General features: G+C 45.5%; 1 pseudogene; it reads left to right on the top strand.

The window, feature by feature from the left end:
- LOC120846558 overlaps window positions 1-12,914 on the top strand; it is a 148,672-nt pseudogene extending 135,758 nt beyond the window's left edge.
- Window positions 12,915-22,297: the final 9,383 nt, after the last annotated feature.

A 22,297-nucleotide genomic window follows, 5' to 3' on the forward strand; every position in this document is an offset into this window, starting at 1 on the left:
ATTCAAAATTGAAACGCCTTCAGCGTCTGTTCAGTAAGTGAAAGAGTGGAGTGGAAAAAACCTTGGCGTTGATCTCGGAAAATCGACAGTCCACGCAATTCTAAAAAAATCAAAGAAATGGATGAGCGTTCCCACAGCCAGCTCCAGTTCCTGCCGGCAGCGACCCCCAAAGTTTGAGAAGTTGGAGGAGGCCGTCAACATCTGGTTTGCGGAAATGCGCTCCAGAGGGTCCGCCGTCAGCGACGAGATGCTGCAAGAAAAGGCGAAGGAGTTCGGCACAACGATGGCTAAGTGAGTTCTGAGCGTATCTTTTTAAGCACTGAGTTTGAAAATGTTTTCTCAAAATGTTACGCATTCCTCCCCAAAAATGTTGTTTCTTCTAATGATTTTTCTAGTTGCTCGTTCTTGTGCAATTACGCATCTACGTTAAAATAACTGTTCTCTTTTCAGTGGTTTTATTTTAATGTCTGCAATCTTCACGTCTTTATGCAGACATTCATGACCTGAACTACTCAATGGGTTGGCTCAGCAGGTTTAAGAGAAGGCATGGAATTTCAAGCCACCGTATTCATGGAGAGAGTGGAAGCGTGGATACAGCCGCCGTTGCCAGTGCTCGGAAACAGCTTGCGGAATTTCTTGCTCAGTATTCTCCAGATGATATTTACAACTTCGACGAGACTGGCTTTTTTTATAAGTTGGGCCCATCTTCGACTCTGGCAACCGGACTTGTGGCTGGAAACAAGCGAAGCAAAGAGAGAATCACGGTGGGATTCTTGTGAAACGCGAGCGGCACCCACAAGTGGAAGCCCATTGTCGTGGCAAAAGCGGAGCGACCACGATGTTTTGGAAAGACATTTGACCCGAGCATGTATTGCTCTTACAATTGCAACAAGAAAGCATGGATGAAAGGAAAGATATTTGAAATCTTCTTTGCATAATTCGACCGCTTCTTGAAGGCTGAGAAGAGGAGAGCTGTTTTGTTGGTTGACAACGCATCATGCCATTCTGTTCGTGCGGACTATGAAAACCTTACCTTGAAGTTCTTTCCACCCAACATGACTGCCAAAATACAGCCCTTGGGCGCAGGAATTATTCGCGCGGTTAAGGCACACTACAGAGGTGAACTTGTGCGGCACTACATCGCTTGCGCGGAAGACAACAAACCGCAAACTGTTGACTTGAGATGGTGCCTTCAAAAGCTGAAGAGGGCGTGGGACGCGGTGAGGCCTCAAGCCATTGTGAACTGCTGGCGTCACGCAGGTATTCTTGTTAACAGCTCTGCTATGGAGGTGGAGGATCCGATGGATGAACTTCCGCTCGCGGCCCTTCGTGAAGCTCTTCGACAACTCGGGGAGAAAAACCCAGATGAAGAGGCATCGGCATTCTTGGATATAGACGAAGAGACTAACAGATGGGAGCCTATGAGCGACGAGCAGATCATGGAGCTTGTCGGTGAATCCGCTCAACAGGGCCATCAACTTGTCGAAAACTTTGCGCCGACAGAAACAGACGATGAAGAAGAGAGACCAACCGTTACTCGTTGTGAAGCTCGCTGTGGCTTGGAGACAGCGATCGCCTACCTTGAGCAGGAGGGGGACGGAGAACGTGCAGTGTTGCGCTTTTTGGACACTAAAGTGGGATCGAAAGCGTCAGTGCAAACTCATATCTCCTCGTTCTTTGCGAAATAAACAATGCTTTTTTTTAACAATTATTACCTAATGTTTGTGTTTTTGACCTTGATTCGTTATTATGGAGGATTTTTTCTGGGGAACGGAGGCGTCCATATTAACCAGACATGACTGTAACAAGTAGCCTTTTAAGTTTCCTTATTAACAAAAGGAACGAGTGAACTGCTTAGTTACTTTGGAGGCCAAGTAACGAGTAACGGTATTTTTGTTCCTTTTGAGGAGTTACGTGTAGAACACCGTTTAAAGAGTCGTTTTAATTCCAACCTGAGTATGCATCTATCGCGACAAAGGCAGATGGGCCACCCGAAAAACAATAAAACAGTATGGCAACATAGCAGTGTTTATTGCTGAACACCGCAGTATGACATTAGAGCCTAGGAGTGTCCTTCACCCTTCTAAAAGGTTGAACCTTTTAGTTAATTGTGTACAGACAAATGTCAACCCAGAGGCTGCCAACACGGCGAGGCACAGAACCCATTGCCAATTTGGAACTCTAGAGGCAGACAGGACAAACCAGAGAGTGGAAACACAAATTCACCAGTTCTTCCTACGCAGAACACTGCCGTCTCTTTGAACGCGTCAGTAGAACGACTCCGGCGTTCCCAGAGATGTATTCTCAAGGAAGCGGAGGAACATAACTGATGAAAACTTCGAGGCGAAGCTACCGCTTACGTGCAAAGACTACCGAACAGAAAACAATAAAGCATGAAACAAAAGCTGTTATGTATTTGGTCAATAAAATGACTACTCTTTACATTTGAGGTAAAATTTGTTCTACGGTTAGGTAACGAGTAACGTATTTGGTTACTTCTTGGGGGTGACCTGCACCTGTCTGCTTTCATGTTGTTTGATTTAGGAAGGCAGACAAATTTCTCAACTGTACGGTATTGCATTTGTAGGCAATCCTTTCTGTGAGAGTTTGGTTCCGTATGCATTACAATGTTGCTATAAACTGTATTGTCATGTCGTATCATTTTGTGGCACGTCTTTTTGTGATAATTATTGGTTATAAAACATCCCTCTTGCCGAGCAATATGCCATTGGGAGCGAGGGAGCGATAGAGACATTGGCTTAAAAGCAAATTAATCATTTCCGGCATCGTTGTGCACGTATTCTCACACTGCGCCTCAATTTCCTAAGCCCTGATAGTTTGCCTTTCCACACTTCTCTAGCTTAATTACTGTGTACAGCTATCATTCTGAAAAACAAAACATCTATAATTAACCCCAGACAGAGGAAGAATAAAAAAAAAAGTTTTGTCCGTTTTTTTTTTATTTCTGTTTTGCTTTGTTGTGCTTATCATTCACCCGCGGAAAATAGCGCTAAATTAAACTCAAACTGAAAGTACGCGCACACCGGAAAAAAGATTACTCACATCGCGCTAACAGTTAGCTAGTTACCGCGACGTGAGTGATTTTTGTTCCCGGTGTGTGTGTGTATTTAAAGTGGGAAGAAGTTTATTTTTGCGCTCTTTTCTACGTGATGAATACCAAACTCGCCCAAACATCCACCCTCAGACAATTGACCTGCAGCCCTGCGTTTTTTTTTTTTTTTTTTTTTTTTTTTTATAGGATATGACTGCGTTGACAAAAAGGATCAAAATACACCTAAGCACTCTTTATGAGTTGTGAATTCGAAAGCACGCACGCCGCTTTTCGCTCCTTTCTTTTGACCTGCGGCGTACAACGCGGTGACCTGGGGCGTGGAACGGTGGAGCCGCACTCTAAAAATTGTTTTTGAGTGTGCTTTCCCGCACAACACTCGAAGAGCCAATCACCGCAACTTACGGAGGCAGCTCAGCGAATGACAATGCCGAAACATATGTTTAGACCGAAAAACGCAGTCCGAGTTGTGACATTAAACAATGCAAAACGTCACGCTTGCATTGCTTAATGTCACAACTCAGACTGTGTTTTTTGGTCTATACATATGTTTCGGTATTGCCACTCGCTGAGCTGCCTCCGTAAGTTGCGGTGATTAGACAGTTTTAGTATAGCGTTGCTGGATCTTACGTACGCAATACGCAATAGTATAGCGTACGCTAAAAATGACCTGCTCGGACCGAATTTAGTTGTGCGTTACGTTTTCGAGTGAACACCGCGCAGGATCTTGTTTAAATTTGCTAGAGCCGTAGAATTTCGCGTGCTTATAACGCAACCATGCTCCTCGAAAGAAATATTGAAGAAGAAAAAGTGTCCAATCATTTTATTACAGATTAAACCAAGCCACAGCTGCCTTGTCAAGCGCGCTTTTCTGCGGGGTACAGAGGCTACGAGTACGAGTGCGTAGCCAAATTCGATCACGGAGCCTCCGTCAGTCGTCCCGTGGAAACGGCACCTTTTATCAATGCTATCGCGGAATGAAATTCATGAGCCTGATGTCCATTGCGTGGCGAGAACTTCGGCGATTTCTTTTAGAGTCGTTCGTCCGTCGGCGATGAACTCTGGGAATAGGCTTAGCGTTGAGCAGATCGCAGCGTCGACGCACATTCCGAGCGGCGAACATTTTCACTGTGCACTCCTTCAGCTGCAGGGCGATCTGATTCAACCGCAGTAGGTCCCAGAAAGAACCGCCGAGCTGAACGCCACGCAATTTCACGTAACACAGAACTTCGAAAACACCACGTCGGCCTTGCTGCGCCAGTCTAGGCAACCGCCATCTTGAAACTGGCGCTCTCGTTGGGTCCGAGATCTCTCGAGAGCATCCCGCAAGGCCCGCTAGTCAGCAACGCAAAATCCCCAGCGTTGCGTGCGTCGTAATACGCTAGCCCTTCTATTGCGTTCTGCGCATGCGCACTCACGACCCGCAATCTCCTTGCGTACGCAAAGCTATAGCGTACGGTCCACTAAAACTGTCTATGCGGAGGGCAAGTTCGTCTGCTTCTTGCGCAGGGGGTAGCGGTGACGTCAGAACGCCGAGCCCTGATTGGCTGATAGCGCCCCCCTATCTGAGCGTCGTCTGCTCCTTTGCAACGTCGTCTGCTCGCAACGTCGTCTGCGTCTCTCCTACCTTTCCTGCGACTTTCGGAAGTGCAGAGGCCAGATTCACGAAACGATCTTACGCCAAAAATGTGCGTAAGACAAAACTTAAGAACAAATTCGTATTCACGAAACGAAATTTTCGTAAGTTTTGAGCAGGTTACGACAAAATCCTACGACAGCTCCGAAGCTGTCTTACGCACTTCTTACGATCAAATCAGCATGGCCGACAACGTCGCGGTCGCGACGACCCACGGACGTTTATTTTTTTACGTGCGGTTCTGACGCGTCCCGACTTCAAGCAGCAAGAAAAAAGTAAAAAGTACTTGAAACAGACCACGACAAACAAAAACGCTGGATCCACAAACACCCGGGAAAAGCTCCCACGGCCAAGATCCCACCGAACGCGACCAAACGAGCTGGGCAGTTAGGCCTAGCAGGCTCTCCGCGACTCGGCGACCGTCTGCCCACGACCGGCTGGTGTGCTGAGTGGAATATGCCCGCGCGACCCTTGTTAACCCTTCCCGTATAATATTTTGATTGCTGACCTCAGTTTTAGATTAAAATGTCAATTTCTTCCTCTTGTTATCTCCTTGTTTGCCGAGGCAACGGTGACTCTCGCCGATAAAAAAGCGGTGAATCTCCGACAGATGCAGCAAAGGTAAAGCAGCCATCGCTTTGACCGCTTTGACTAGCAGACGTAAAGCAGACGACGTTAACTGCGCCAACCCGCCGACGCCGTTAAAGAGTGAGGGGTCTCGCCGCACACGAATGGAGGGAAAAAGTATTTGGGAGGGAACTTGCCTCGGTTCTAAGCAAAAAAACCTCGGCGCCCCGGGACACCTCGCCAGGGAGTCCATTGACTTCCCTCCTTGATGCGCGTCTGCTAGTTGTTAGACAAAAACAACGTACCGCTCGAGGTATTTCGTCTGCCCTCTTTTAAAGGCGAGGTCGAGTTCGCTCCGAAAGTCGCAAAAAAGGTAAGACAGACGCAGACGACGTTGCGAGCAGACGACGTTGCAAAGGAGCAGACGACGCTGAGATAGGGGGTCGCGATCTGCCAATCAGAGTTCGGCGTTCTGACGTCACCGCTACTTCCTTTCTTATGCGCAGAAGACGAAAATGAGCCCACTTGCGAGGCGTATTGTCTCTCCGAGTGTTGTGCGGGAAAGCAGCTGCCTCGCGGACACGCAGCGCCATCGGGTGAGGGATCGTTCAAACTGTCGTGTGCCTTGCGACACGAGGAAGGGACAGACAGCAACGTAGTTCTCAGCAGGACGAGCCGCTTGGTTTATTCCATGCGCTGCATACATTGCCACGTACTCTACAACCGATAAGAGGCGAGCGAACGCGGTGATCAGTGATAACGAAACAGCGGGATAACACTGTCAGGATGACACCACAAAAACTGACGCGCAGCGGCTAATGGGACCGAAGTGTAAAAGGTGCCGTTGGCTCGCTTTGCGCGTAGTTTCATTAATGTGCTGTTTTGCATGGTTTCAAAGCTAATGACGTCGGCTCGCTCCACGAGACAGCAGATTCTTTTGCATTAAAACAAATGGCTAGGAATGTAAATATACTCGCGATGGGCTTACATGACAGCGATGTTCCACGGCGCCTGATCGCTTGTCGTACAACAAAATTTGTTTCCAGACCCGTTTGCCATTTCTAAACTACAGGGTGTCAAAAAAAAAAAAAAATATCGAAGGGTTTTTTGTTGTGTTTTTTTTGCCGCAAAAATAAACTAGGCATCGCCGAGCGTTCATTCTCCGCCCAAAGGTAGCGCTAGAGGTCATAACCAGTAGCCAAAGTTTCAGCACGATCCGATATTTTGTTCAAAATTATAAGTGATTTTCAAAAAATTTCAATTAGAAAATGGCGGCCGACGGAGTTTTCGAATATATGAGACTCTATGGCACCAAAAACCGAAAACGGGCAAAAGTGGGCTCCATTTTCCCATTGAAATTTTCACAAATATCACTTATAACTTTTGAATAAGGTATCGGATCGGTCTGAAACTTTGGCATCTGGTTGTGACCTTTGGCGCTAATTTTGGGCAAAAAATGAGCGTTCGTCACTGCTAGCTTATTTTTGCGGTGAAAAAAACCCTGTAGTTTTTATAAAAACGTTTTTTTTTGTTATTGTATATTAATTCAGTAGCGATACCTTCACAGCGACGTTTTGTGTTTGTTTGTGCTGCCAGGCCCCAAGGCATGCTTTACGTTGTAACTTGAATTTTTAGAGCTGTTTAGCTTTGCTGCTGCATATGTCGAAAATGTGGGATTTGGGCTGCTTTTACTACTTGGTGGGGATATTGAAACTAACCTTGGACCCATGACCAAAGCGCAAGAGGAGTTACTCAACAAAGTTTACGAAATAGTTGCGACGCTTCAGACTGGGCAAACCGACATCCTCCAGGAAGAAAAAGAGTGAAAGGCGAAGTAACATTCCACCGAGAAATCGCTGAGTAATTTCACTGCACGCGTCAGCCACTTAGAAAGTGATATCTCTACGGTGAAATCAGTCAGCGTTAACAGCGACGTGGGTCCTTCCGCACAGATAACCGCACAGATAACCGCGGCTGCTATCGAGATATCGGAGCTCAGGGCACGCTGCGATGACGCGGCGAGCACAGCGCGCAGATCAAATCTTCTTTTTTTTGGCTCCCTCGATAAGGATAAGTAAACATGGGCGCGGTCGGAAAAGACTGTTGTAGACGAGTGTCTCGAGAAGGTTAGGAGTTGTACTTGCACCGTCGTGGGTATCGAAAGGGCGCATCGTCTCGGTATGGATTCTCAGCAAAAATGTCGCCGGATGATTGTAAAGATGCTTTCGTACAAAGATAAAGAGACCGTACTTTCTAAGGCCTACAAATTCAAAGGAACATCATTTTCCGTGACTGAGGATTTCATACCATCAGTGCGCCTTGCGCGGCGAAAGCTATTAGAATTTGCAAAACCACAGTATCTACCGTTCAAGCTGCGCTTCGACAAACTGCTCATTGGAAATTAGTGCTATATCTATGTGCCTCAGACAGACTGTGTCAGTGAATTTAACTCCCGCGGGCGAGAACATAATTTACCTAGACGCAACGTCGAAATTATTAACCGTGCTTCCGCTCGTCAGCCAGAACGTGACGTCGTAAATCCTGATCAAGCTTCAGCTTCGTCATAACGTTCTAGGAGGGGTGAGGCTGCTACTACCAATACTTTGCCTTAGAATAATATTTTTGTTCTTTTTACAAACATTAGAAGCCTCATGAATAAAGGGGACGATCTGTCATCAGTTGTGGACTCTTCTAACGCGGATATTGTCGTGTTAGGCTAGACATGGTTGTCCAGTAAGATACGCCACTGTGAAATTGTGCACTGTCAGAGACGTTTCAACTTCTATCGTCACGACAGGGAAGAAAGAAAGGTTGGCGGGGTGTTAGTCGCGGTAGCAGAAGATATACCATCGTATCACATCAATATCGTTTCAGAACTCGAGCTACTATGGGTTGGTCTCCAGTTAAAAAATAAAAAAAATATATTTTAGGCGTGTGTTTTCGCCCTTTTTTTAGCAATACCGCGTTTATAACAAATCTTCACGATGAGATCAACGCAGTTATTGTTCTTTTCCCGAATGCACCGACACTACTGTTGGATGATTTAAACTACCCATCTATAATATGGTCAGACGAGGGTGCCAACCTTAGTCACTTCTCTTCCGAATGTAGTGAGTTTTTGAATCTTTGTTTTAGATTTCAATTTTTCTCAAACTGTTACAAAACCGACGCGTACGACTTCAACAACTGCTGCTGTGCTTGACCTCATATTAACAACATCGCCTGAGCTGATCTCCTCGCTAACTTACATGCCTGGTCTTAGTGATCATTCCCTTCTACATTTTTTGTTAAACATTCCTGGACGCAGTAAGTCCGATCAGACGAAAACATATTTTGCCTATGCTAGGGCTGATTTTGATTCAATCAACAATGGACTTTGTCGTTTTCTAGAGGACTACATAGGTTGTTTTGCTGAGCGCTCAGTAGATGATAACTGGTGTTCATTTAAAGAAAAAGTTATGTCACTGATGAACACCCATGTTCCCCTTCGCGTGGTATCTTCTTCACCAGAATCTCCATGGTACAGCGTGACACTGAAAAAGCTGTCAAATAAAAAGAAATGATTATTTCGCACTGCAAAGCTATCGGACAATGTACAACGCTGGGAAGCCTACCACGTTGCAGCTAAGCTATATAATAAAGCAGTCGAAGAGGCAAAATTACATTACTTTAACACTACGCTGCCGTCAATGCACTTAACAATCCGCGTCAATTTTGGAAAGTTATTAACCCTCTTTCTAGTCCTGGCATAGTACTTAGAGACACCCATGGAGAGGATGTGCCAAGTGAAGTGTGTTCTTTTTTTGTTAAATGATGTGTTTGTTGGATCTTTTTCATGCACGGTAACCTCAGACTGTCCGGTATTTAGAAGATATGATTTTTGCCCATGTTTCCTGTTATCATAGACTGCGAAGGTGTATCTAACATTGTTGAAAACTTTAAAACCGATACGACAGCAGGCATTGATAATATGAATGGTAACTTTTTGAAAAACACTAATACGTACTTATGCGTTATCTTATCTAAATTATTTTCGCAATCATTTGAACAAGGAGAATTTCCAAAGGATTGGAAGGTGGGGAAGCTGATCCCTCTCCACAAAGGGGGCGATAAGCATAACCCTTTAAACTTTCGTACCATGTCTTTAACGAGCCTTTCTTGTAAAATCCTTAAGCACATCATTTACACTAACATTTTCAATTTTCTAGACTCAAACTTCTTTTTTAACTCAGCGCAACATGGATTTCGAAGGTTTTATTCATGTGAAACTAAACTCCTAACCTTTACTCATGACCTTCACGTAACACTTGACCAAGGTTCCAGGACTGACTGCATATTTCTTGATTTCTCAAAAGCTTTCGACAAGGTTCCTCACGCGCTGCTTCTTCATAAACTCCGCAAACTTCACATAGATTTTAATGTAATCGCTTGGATAGAATCGTTTCTATCAGACCGTTACCAATCTGTTAACGCTAATGGAAATAATTCTTCAACCTCACGTGTCAATTAGTCCAGTGTCCCACAAAGTTCCGTATTAGGTCCACTTTTATTTCTTATATATATTAACGATCTTCCCACTCATGTATCCTCTTTAATTAGCCTATTTGCTGATGACTGTGTAATTTATAAGGAAATCATTAACGACTCTGACACATCTGCTCTTCAGACCGATATTAACAACGTCACCCGCTGGTGCGATAATTGGCTTATGGAACTTAACATCTTTAGATGTAAATTCATGAGAGTGTCCTGTCAAAATAACACTTGTCCCTCCTACTGTAGTAGTAACTCCACCTTGCTTTCTATGTCAACCTATAAATATCTCGGTGTTCATATAACTAACGATCTCTCCTGGTACATCCATGTCGAATATCACTAAGAATGCTAATCGATTATTAGGCTATCTCAGAAGAAACATCTCCCTTGCCCCTGTTTCACTTAAACTTCTCCTATATAAAACTTTAGTGCACACGAAACTTGAGTATGCAGGCTCTATCTGGAACCCTGGGGTATCCCTAGCATCATTCATTGAATCCATTCAAAATTGCTCCTCACGTTTTATACTTTCTAACTATCACCGTACAGCCAGCGTCACCTCCATGAAAGCATCTCTATCTTTGCCCAACCTCTCCTTTCGTAGAAAAATAACTCGCCTCTGCTTATTTCACAAGATTTATCACTCTAACCCAGCACTTTGAACCTCATTATTTTCAGAACCATCATACATATCGCCGCGCACCGATCATCCACTAAAAGCAGGAATCCCCTACTGCATCACCTCCACCTTTTATGGCTCCTTCCTACCCCTGACCTCTGTTGACTAAAATCGCCTTCCCGCATCCGTAGTCTTACTTACCGACGGTGCTGATTTTAAAACCGCCATAACTAATGATCCTAATAATGTTCCATAACGATTCTGTAGCTTGTGTTTTGTTTTTTGCGTTTTGTTTTCATTGTTCACTTTATATTTATGTCAAATTCCACTCCTCTCTGTAATGCCTTCGGGCCCTGGGAGTATAATATATGAAATAAATGAAATGAAATCAGCGCTATTCGCAAATGCCCGGCCCGACCGGATCGCCTGCGGCGGTGACATCGCGGGAGATGTCCTTGCGGCCTTGACGCTAGGTGGTGTTGGTTACCCACGGCGACCGGCGACGGGTGAAACATCACGTGTTCAGGCATACAACGTCGTTGTGCTCCGTGAAACGAGCGTGATCCGGGCTTCCCAGCTCAAAAAAAAACGACAGAAAAGCAAAAAAAAAAAAATCCACGGACATTAAGCACTTATGAGTTGTGAATGCGAAAGCATGAATGTCGTTCTTCCGCTCCCCTAGTTCGTCTGCGGCGTAGTGGCGTGGACGCTCACGTTTCCCCGGCCGACGGCCGAGCGCGAGTTCTCCTGAAGTGGCCGCGCCGCGCTGAGCTCGGCCTTGCACCCTCCCCGGAGCTCGCCGGAGCGGGTTGTGCGGTCAGGCCCGCACTGCCGGCGGCCGGGCCGCTGCGTGCGCTGCGCCACCATGAGGAGGGCTTCTCTGGTGCCTTTTTTTTTTTTTTTTCGCAACTACGCAGCACGAGAGCTAATGGAATCCTCGTTCCTTGATGACGCGCGCTAGCCAATGGTAGCATAATCCATCAGAAATCGGCTTCACTTCGCTAGGTTGGGAAAGAGAATTGTAGATGCCGTTTGGCCAACGTTTGGCGTGGTTTCAAAGCTGATGAGGTCGGTTCGCTCCATGGGACAGTTAATGCTCTCGCATTGAAAAATGGTGATCAGACTCCTTTGCCGCAGCGGGTTGAGTAGTTGGTTCTCTCTTGCCGCCAGCTGGTACCAGGGCTCTGCTCGGTGTTGCCGCGTTTCAGTCATTCCGTTTTCGGCATGCTCTGTCTACTGCGCCTCCAGTGTTGGGAAGTATATATCGAGTACATTGTACGCTACTTCTAGGATGCTTCGAATACTGTTACTAGAAGTCCGAAAAAAAAAAAAAAAAGAAATCTCAAACAAAAGCTTAGAAACAATCAGTTTCCAACGTTTCTTGAACAAGTACATTCTCTGAGTATTTACGTGTTCGCACTTTCCCCAAAGTACATTTCCGAATTCGGTCTTGTTATGTTTGTATCCCAAAATTATGCTTTGTCAACTCTGAAGCCCCTTTACTTTATCCAATATCGGCCGCCATTTCCGAAAATAACTGATGCACCCCCGATGACCCCTGGGGCAATGCATACAATAAACAAAACAAAAAAAAAACACTCTATAGGAGAATTAAAGGGCATCGCGGAAGATTAAAGCATACTTGTACTTCACTTTGAAAGTACATTTTCTTTATAGTATTTTACTTCAAGTACATGGGTCCCGGCTTACTATTTACTTTACTTGAAGGACATAACCTCTCATTTTTATTTATTTTCTATTCAAAATATTTCAAAGTCTTTAAGTACTTCAAGTACTTTTCACATGTACTTTACCCAGCACTGTACGTCGCACACTTGAATAGTCCTCGAGAAAGTCACATTTGTGCCGCAGAAGATGGCGCCAACCAACAAGATAACCTTCAAAGCGCCCACGCGCTTACCTTGCACGATGCAGGGCCGCTTCGCCCTATCCAGTTTCCACAAGTGCACACAGGTTTTCCACACTAACATATCACATTCTGTGTTACCAATGCCTTTGCCACGCCAGCACGACAAAGGGGCCACTTCTTTGCGATATGCCTTGGGCCCGTGAATTTTTTGAACTATGAACATTCTCATTTGCTCATAAAAATTTGATAGAGTTACTTTTTGTAATCTTTTTTTGTCTCTTTTTTGTGTTCTGCGGGAGTCTTGCAAAGTCAGATCCGTCGGTGTTGAACGTTTCAGCATTTCCACTGGAACACATTGGTGTACCTCTCCTACATATGTTTTTTTTTTCTTCTGTAGCTGTTGCTGAAATACAGGATCGAGTACCACTACGAGGACATCGGTATGCGGGGCAAGTAAGTCAACGCACCTGACAGGCCAGCGAGGTACCGCTTCCTCGACCTGCACTGACCGCGGTTCACCTTTCGGCAGCGATGCTTTTGCCACGGCATACGATTGCTTTACCTTCTGCACGGTCGTCCAGAAATACAGTGGCCTCAATAAAGCCTGCACGATTTATTTGTCATGTGGGACATGCCGCATCGTGGCCTTCTTTGTAAGCGCTTTTGGGCAGCGGGAATGGGAATCGACCGACACTTCAACTTCATGACGGTGGAAGAAGAGGTTTCCACCTTCTATAAGATTTAAGCACATCTGTCGAAACAATACTGAAACAGTGTATATTAGCTGCACAACAAACGTTCACGCGTAAATCGCGCAAAAAGAAAATGAAAGACGTTTACAATTTTTTTAATGTGAAATTACAGCACAGCTCTTGAGGAGGAGGAGGGGAGGGTACTGCGAATAGAGTATGTCCTTCCTCCCCTTCCATACCCTCCCGTCCTCCTCTTCCCCTCCTCTTCGTCCCCTGATCCTGCTCCTCCTCCCCTTCTCCTTCTTTTCTCCTCCTCTCCTCCTCGCGTTAAATTTCCCTGCGAAAGTTTTCTATCATTTAACAAAAATTGCACCGCTAACTGTAGGAGGAGATTTAACAAAACGTTCTCCGCTAAATTGAGGGGGAAATTAACGTCACGTTACCTACAGACCAATTCAGTTTCCCCGCTAAATTGAGTGGAAAAATTGACGTCAACTGACCTCAACACCAATTCAATTTCCCGCTAAATTTAGCGGGTAAACTGTGACGTCCAATAATGCAACGCGCGCTTTTAGCCGACGGCAGCGCCGCCTAAGAGGTGCGCTCAGAAAGGTACGAAACAAAATATACACAAAAGTGTGCGAATTTTAAACGCAGGTATATTAACAACTAGAGAAGTGTTCAGATAGACAAAAAATCACAAAACCTAGGTCTAATAAAGAATAGAGTGGAAAGAAGAATAAAGGTCTAAACATCAGTCACCGGGCATCGCTGCTTGTGTACTACACGTCCAGAGGCCTTGTAAACAGGAACCTTCCCTTTTGCGGGTTCAACAAGAAAACGGCTGAACTCCGAAAACGGTCCAGGTCACAGCACCTTCCAACTGGAGCGTAACACAAAAGTGCATTGGTTGAAACAATACAAGAGTGCGGCCTAACACTGCTGACGGACCAAGTCGCAACACCCGCTACCTGGAACATGACACAAAAGTACATTCATCGAGGCCATACGAAGCAAACGTAAAAAAGCTCCACATAAAAGGTTTAATTATAAGGAGACAAAAAAAGCTACGAAAATATGTAAAATATACGACAACAGTGCGCGGATTCTAAACACGGGTAGATAATGACCTAACTAAAAAATTTCGTGAAAAAAAAATGCAACACAAAGAATAAGTTTAAGAAATAATGAAAAAGGTAGAAGAAAAAAATGAGGAGTCGTGTGTTAATACGCAGTATTGCAGCCGCCGCGAAGTAATTGGGCACCAGAGTCGCGTTCGCGCAAACACGGGGTCTTAACGGCCCAGACTCCATGGGCCGATAAACTGAGGGAGGGAGGAGGCGAGTGCGTGCGAAGACTTCAGAACGCCGAGTCCTGATTGGACGAATTAGTGGGTAGACCTAAAGCGCCTTCATCTCTACAGCGCTCGTCAAACGCTTCTGGAACGCGGAACGCCGGCGACCCGCGTTCTGCTCTCACACTCGAATGCGTTCGACGAGTGCAGTGGACACAAAGGCGGCTAGCTTTAGGCCAACCCACTAATCCTTCCAATCAGGACTCGGCGTTCTGACGTCTTCGCACGCTCTCGTCTTCTTTGGGCAGAATGGCTTCGTGCTCATGAGTCTGCACTTCATTGCTCTCCCCGCGACGAGCGGGGAGTTGTCTGAGTGTCGGCGCCGGGCCGTTTTTCACCGTCTGACAACGAGAGCGACGCTAACATTCGGCGACGCCAACACACTCGCGCGCCTGCCGCTTTGCTCTGTACTATAGCCGCCTCTATACTCGCAAAGTCTGGCAGTTCGACGACGGAGCCATAGAGCGCCCGGTTGCAGATTTGGAGCGCGAGGCTCTGGTAGCACAGGGCATCAAAGAGCCATTTTTCGGGAAACCTGGACGTCGGCGCACAGCGTTTGCAGCGGCGAGGTCCCGAAACACACTTGTTCGCTCGGAAGTAGTGTGTTTCGGCGTCTCGCCGCAGCGGGGCGCCAGTCACGTGGCTCTTCTCCCATCCGTTGTCTGCCGCTCCACCTTTTCCATTTTGGCGGCCTCTTCTCGTGGCCATCTGCCACGCTTTGTCAATATATTGGAGGCTACGACTGTATTTAAGCAGGGAACACATGAGCGACAAAACCGGGCGCCGCGAGGCAGTTTTTATGGGAACTGGCGCGCACGCTGTGACGGGAGGGGGCTTGACATAGGTCCACGTCACAGAGTCCTGGGCGATTACTATGGGAATCAGCGAGCGGCGCCTGTTTATGCCGCTCGTGTGTGCATTACATCAAGCTCAACGTTGCTAGATCTAAGTCAGTTGGCGAGTTTTTATAGAATGCCTGGCGCCTTTTTGTGTCCCATCGGCTCGGTGGCGCTTCCTACTCTGTTAGTTCGCCCTAGGGACAAGAGCAGCGAAACCGGTGGAACGTTGGGTGCATTGAGATATTGTAATGTACACGCTGTAGTGGTGCGACTGGTGCTAGTATGCGGATTCAAATTGAAGCAGACAGCAACGTGGCTGAATTTAGCTTCCGGTAATGCGTTCGAGTGCATTTTCTTCCTGCTATTGAGTATAAGAGCAAAAATCACGATTAATTAGTTCGTACTACATAGCTTGGAGCATTTCTCAGTTAAACAGACGGAGATATTGATCGGTTACGGCGTTTTTTTTTCAAATTTATGTCAATAAAAAAGGGTGCTAAAATGATTTTGGACATGCATTTATTTACAGTGTCCGACTCTGTTAGCGCCAACACGACATCGACGCTTTTCTGTATGGCGGTTTACGTGTCAAGCCAAGGAACAGAATTTTGAAAACCTAGCATCCAGAAGATCAAAATAAATGTAAAGCCGAGCAATGGGGTGTACGATCTGATAGATAACATTCGTTTTATTCACTAAACTACTCAGGTATGTGCAAAAATAAGTTTTTTTAAGCTTTTTGTTATTTCCGTAATGCTTTCAAGAGAGAGAAATGCGAAAGGAGCTCAGGGACATCAAGGCGAGTCGAGACAACTTTAATAAGGAGTTTGAGGACATGAGAACAGATGTGAAGACGCTAGAAAGGTACAATGCTAGCTTGAGCAAAGAAAGTACTCGTCTTCGATAGAAATGGGAAGCTCCGAAAAACCAAGCCGAGCAGAAAGAACGTAGGATTTTACTCTACAAGCAGCACTCTCGAAACCAAAATTCTAAAGTTACAGAACGTTCCTTCACAACAAATGTTAGCGATCAAGAGATTTAAATCAGAAAAGAATACAAAAGCTCGTAGGTGGCCCACAGCTGCTCCAAGACAGAAGTTGCTATACGGTCCCTGGAGAATACACGAGCCCCCGTGCGTGCCCGCAAGCAACAGCTTCGGAAACGACCGCCCTCGCCCACGGAGAAGGGCATTCCATCGGACGACGCCGAGCGAGACGCAGCACCGCTCTAGAACTGTAACCTTTATATAATCGCCCTTTTGCGTATTCCTCAAAGTTTTAATTAAATAAACAGTTTAATCCAACCTCATCGTAATTTGTTTAACCTAATCGCTAACAAAAATAAAAATCTGTCAGCTATCCTGAAGAAACTCGGCGAGTTTTATTGAAGAAGCAAAAGCTCCGTGCAATATCGAGATATCTGTCATCGGGTACCAGCCGGCAATTCATCGTTATGCATGCATTTCATTGAGCCTTTTATGAGCCGTTCAAAAGGAGACGCGATCATCGAAAAGGCGCGAAGGAAGGGAATCTCAGCCGTTGATCTCGCTCACGCTAAAGTCACTGGGTCCGGAGAGAGCGGCGCCATTGCCTTTCCTGTTTGCTAGACGTAAGAAAAAAAGACCACAAAACAGGCGACAGAGCCTCTCAAGGTGATTGGCTGACCGGTTTCGGTTGCCATGGTGATCGTCATTTTAGGCCTTCAAAGTGTCGAAAGTGTAGCTCCAACCAGTCGCACCAAGATCGCTCTGGAGCATCATCCAACTGAAAGCGTTCCTTGCCAATCTAAGCGTCATTGGCACTGTGCATGCCAAAGAGAATATAACTTATGGTTATCTTTCCAGATATCTTACAACGATGTTGCTCTTGCATTTCAAAAAAGGAAAAATATTTTTCATTGCCTCCAAGCACTGACGTTGCATGTGGTGGCGTTACGAATATGTACGCCATCACATGTGGTGTCCATAAACACTTGTGCCCGGAACTGAAAAAACACAAAAAGCTACTGCAAAATAGAATGAGCTCAGGTGGAAGTCCGCGTGGACGAGAGGTTGTAAAATATATGTGCACAAAACCGAAGACTTTAGTGTTGTTGCGATAACTAGCGTCTATGACCTCGCCAAGATAGTGTAGAACATTTCTTGCATTTTTAACACGATAGCGGTAAAAGATCTGTGCAGCCAATTTAATCCTTAGCCTAAATAATTTGCGAGTTGTTGTCTCGACATTTTGACGTAAAGAACAACAACAAAATACCTCTTTTGCCTGCATGACCTAGTTTTTTTTATTTTAAAAATAAACCAAGATTGAGGTTTTTGGAACCTCTCAACTCCTTCACCATCTTCCGAGTCACGTGCGCTGTGACGTGAAGGGGGGACGCACGGGGTTCCGGTTAAGCTTTTTCTCTAGAGCCATCACTGAGCAGCGAGAACCCGCCCGCTCGCGACCATGTGACCACGTGCTTGCGCAGCCAGGCAACACCACGCGCGGCGAAGCGAAGGCAACGCGCGTGGATCGACCGTCGTAATGCCCTTTTAGTCACATACGCGTGTCTTATTAGCTAAAATGAAAACTGCCCATAGCAACGGGTCTAAGAAGCACTTTATTACACGGCCAAATATTACACCGCTAAATAATCGGTACGAAATGGTACGAGGTAGGCGTGGAAGAGAAAACATTGAGTCACGCAATTATTGCTGTAGGAATGCATATTTTACACAGAAATACTTCGACAAAATGGCGAGACACGCAGTGATTGGACACATCAAAACAGATAACAGGTAAAAATCAGGTAGACGCAGTCAACACGGACACGGCTAGACAAATGTCACGATTATGTAAGTGATGCTATCGCGTGCAGTCACTGAATTCTTGCATCATACCCCGGCCACATGGCAAAAGTGATGTACTTTCTATCGAATGACATTATGGGGTCGACAAATCAGCTTGTGACGCTTGTATAATCACTCAAAACCGCGAGCTGATTAAGTCCCATATCATTTAATGAAAATATGTTAACTTTTTCGTGTGGCAGGAGTACTAAACTTACTATTTACAGTCAACTAATTTACGTCCCCATGGGCTCGAGCTGCCTTAGAACAAAATATATTTTGTATACAATAATAATAATAACTTAATACAGTTAATATTCTAGTATAGAGGCGGTAAAGGCAAAAAAATTACATTAGTATAAATAAACACATAAACACACACAACGCACTTTGTATAATCACACAAACTTGTTATTCACCTTCCAGTGAAAACTAGAATATTACCACGGATATTTACAAATTTCGACGCAACTGCACACGGCTAAAGACGAACAAGATGCCATTCTATTACAAAAAGAAATAAAAAATAAAACGACTGCAGCACTTTACTCGCGTCCCACATGACCAAGAAAGCCCGTAAATAAGGTGTTTCTCAACCGGCGATCGTATCCATACATCCAGCAATATCCGTGACGAAAACATTTGAATCCGAACTTTAAGTCTCTCTCTGTCGAAAGAGAGGTCTATCGATAATCGACCAGTGTGATTGTTGCAGATGCAACACACGTCACTCAAACCGTAGCAGGACTTGTTCTGCGAATCCACGTAAATGCCGTAGTATGAAGCGAACCCCCCCCCCCCCCCCCGAAAAAAAAAAAAAAAAAAAAAAAAAAAAACTACCAGAGACTGCGGTGACGACCAAGAAACGACGGGAAGGATAAAAAAAAATCAAACACACATACACACGAGAGCGGCGGCAGCAGTGTGGGAGGCTTAACGTCGTCGACCCATCTCTTGCTCGCGTGCGCTCCCTGCGGCGATGACTGGATTTTTTTTCGGTTCCCCTCCCTTGTGAAAGTCTCAGCGTTCCTTTTTAGACAGTCAGCAGCTCACACACAACGTAAATTTGTCAGAATCGGAGCCCGTACGAGGGAAGAAAACGTCGGAGCGGACCGGTTCATTCGAAAAGTGTGGGGATCTGCGGGACTGCACGTAGTCCCGCGGTTACCGGGGATACTCATAAGTATAAAATTGGTACTTTCAACCTTGGTAGCGCGTTGTATAATATGTTTATATTATATATATAATAAATTGTACAAGACTGCGCTTTTAAAACATATATTAATGTCGAATAAACGCTCACGAACACCCCGCGCCGCTCTACAAGAAACGTTTTTTTCACGTTCAAGCCAGAAAATGTTTCTCACGTAGTTGCGCTATGAACACCCTTCTCCGACATTGTAACGTAACCACTCGGAGCGCTACGGCCTTCTCTTCTAGGAGGTGTCGAGTAAGCGCGATCAACATGGTGAAAGAAGGAAAGTGCCGGGTGGTTATCATTTGAGCCCGTTCTCGTTTCGACTTTCTCATTTGGCCCTTCTCAAAACACATTCTCAAAAAGATCTTCTCTCTTGGACCTACCGGATTTGGCCCTTTCCCGTTTTGTCTTTCGCATTCCAACCCTCCTCATTTGGACCCGTTCTTGTTTCGCCCTTTTCACCTGACCCTTTTCAAAACAGCCATTCTCGAAAATATCTCGCTTTGACCCCGTCGCACTTGACTCTTTCTATACCAAATTTTTTTTTTATTGTAATATTAATACATACATTGATATAATTTGTGTGTGAGTGTGTGTGTTTGCCACGCTACAGGCATACTCTCTCTGCTAAGGATTTTAGCAGTGCGTCGAGGTCGTCGTGAGAAGCTACTATAGTACTTTTTTATTGACAGCTATAGCTGACAATAAAACAGACGAACTATTTATCGCAGCCAGATCACATTCCAAAGTGTCGCGTTGTCGAAGGTCTCTCGACTTCGGACAACGCCACCACTTCTATAATGCAGTGGTTCTGAAAAGGGGGTCTGCGAAGCCCTGTCTCATCAGTCAGGCACGGCAATATCAGCTGCCTTTCTTCATGTTGAGGAGAAACGTTCCAATTTTCGTGAGAGTACTCTCGTGTGTGTGTCAATGAGATAAGTCTACTTCACAGTAGCAATTAATCATATCCATTCATTAAATCATTATCATGATAACCTATACCCTTCTATTCCCCTCACCCCGAATGGGGTTCTCCACCATCTCCGCCTTTCTACAAGGAGTCCGGGAAACATCAATGGTTGAGAACCACTGCTATTATGTATGCTCTTTCTGTTCAAACAAAGTTTATAAATCAAATGTTCATCGCTTTTTTTTTTGTCTCATTTGCTTAGAGAAAGGGAGGCTGGCGTCAATGTACGATTCTCAGTGCGTGCCTCTACACATAACATATATCTGATGGTATGTTGGGGGCCCAGGCAAGGTAAGGCTCATCAAAAAAGCCGCGAAGGCATAACGACGTCAGAGGCATGCCGAACTAGTGCCATTCGGTGGTAGCGCGAGCGGGTGAAATGAGAATGGGTCCAGTTGCGAAAAACACCATCACCATTCGGATCTTATGAGAAGGCTCAAACAAGAAGGACCAAATGAGAATGGGTCGAAATGTGCAAGGTTCAAATGCGAATGGGACGTTTTGAGATACACCCGGTGAAAGGAGGAAAGTGCCAACGTCCGGGTCCGGCCATCCCCTTCCGGCTTCTGGCGGCTGTTCGCAGTAGCAAATAGAGCTGACGGTTTTGTTGACTTCGGATACATGGCGACAGTAAAACTCTGTATAATAAAAACTTGCTCGATGATACCAGGTTTCTGACGCATTTATGTTTATGTTGGAACGACAAGGTTTACAGAAAAATTACCTTTTTGTTGAGCAGTTATTTGCGCAACTTGCTATCCTTTTACTGGGCTCCCCATTGACGTCAAGCACTGTGGTTCTCAGAACAGAAAATATTCCAATTTTTGCCTCGCGATTACGCGGCGGAATCGCAGCATTTCGAAGGAAGGAGATGCGTTTTCTGTCCTTTGTGAGAAGATAAACAATCTCAAAAGTAGAAGGCGCAAATTCTTTAGACGTTAAAATTGTTTTACAGCTTCTTCAAGAAGCTTGTGTCGCAGAAATTCGCCGTCGCTGCCTTGGCGGGAAAATTCTAACTGGTCGATAGGGTCATGACGTCAGAGCCCCATGACCTCGCGCTGGAATTTCAAACAACCCACAACGCTCACGTGAAACGTTACGTCACGCGTGGATTGAAGGTGATTAAAACATGACATGCGAGGTAAATTTAAAGGTAGCCGCATGTCTAAAACGATTTTACTTTATAAGGCAATTAATTAATTTGCCTCAAAGAGAAATTCGAAGACTTTCAGACGGGATTCGAACCCACGACCCTCCGGTTGCGAGCCAGAAACACTACCACTCAAGGCACGCTTGCACGGCGATTGAGAAGGCGATGCGAGCGGGGCCGCGACAATGCTGTCGCTTTTCACTCTTAAAGGTGAAGCTTAAGCGTACCTAGAATATTATTATTTTGTGTTCTTGTTTTGTTGCTTGCTGTTCCGACGTATCTCACGCCAAGCGATATAACCGCTCCTTTCAATTCTACCCGTATGAAACCGTTTTCATTCTTTCATTCACTGGTGTGTTGTGCAGGTAAAAAGTAGGACGAGCTATGTGCTCTGTTTCGAGACTTTAGTTTCTCGTTCGATGTAGTTATGCTAACAGAAATCTTGTACCATTGCGAGACAAAAGTATTACAACTAAAATCCTGTTATTGCTGGCCGTCAACGTTTGGTTCCCTGATCTTCTTGGCACACAGCGACACTGTGCCTTTTGTTATTGCAGAAGTGACACACAGCCAAATTGAGTCACAGCGCACAAGAGAAACACTCACAAACACAAACATACTAAAAATATATAGATCATTTCGAAGGCCGTAAATGAGGAGGTCACGAATCATGACGTCCAGCATCCCACCGAACTCGCAGTGCTCAGATAAGCGCCGGAGGTCTGCTACGAAGCCCGCCACAGGCTCCCCACAACGCTGGTCCCGCTTGAAAACTGAACCCGCGTGAAGGTTACCGGCGCCTGGGGAGCGAAGTGCTTGCAGTGTTTTTTGGTTGGTGCGCTAGGTGAACACAGAGCGCGCAAGATGGCATGTGTAACCGAGCAACAAACGCTGCAGAGTACGGCTCGTTTCTTTTCTGGCGTGGTCGTGTTCTACGCAGCGAAGAAACATTCCAGGCGCTCAAAA

This window comes from Ixodes scapularis, unplaced genomic scaffold, assembly GCF_016920785.2.
Source record: "Ixodes scapularis isolate PalLabHiFi unplaced genomic scaffold, ASM1692078v2 PGA_scaffold13__105_contigs__length_92229423, whole genome shotgun sequence".
Lineage (NCBI taxonomy): Eukaryota > Metazoa > Arthropoda > Arachnida > Ixodida > Ixodidae > Ixodes > Ixodes scapularis.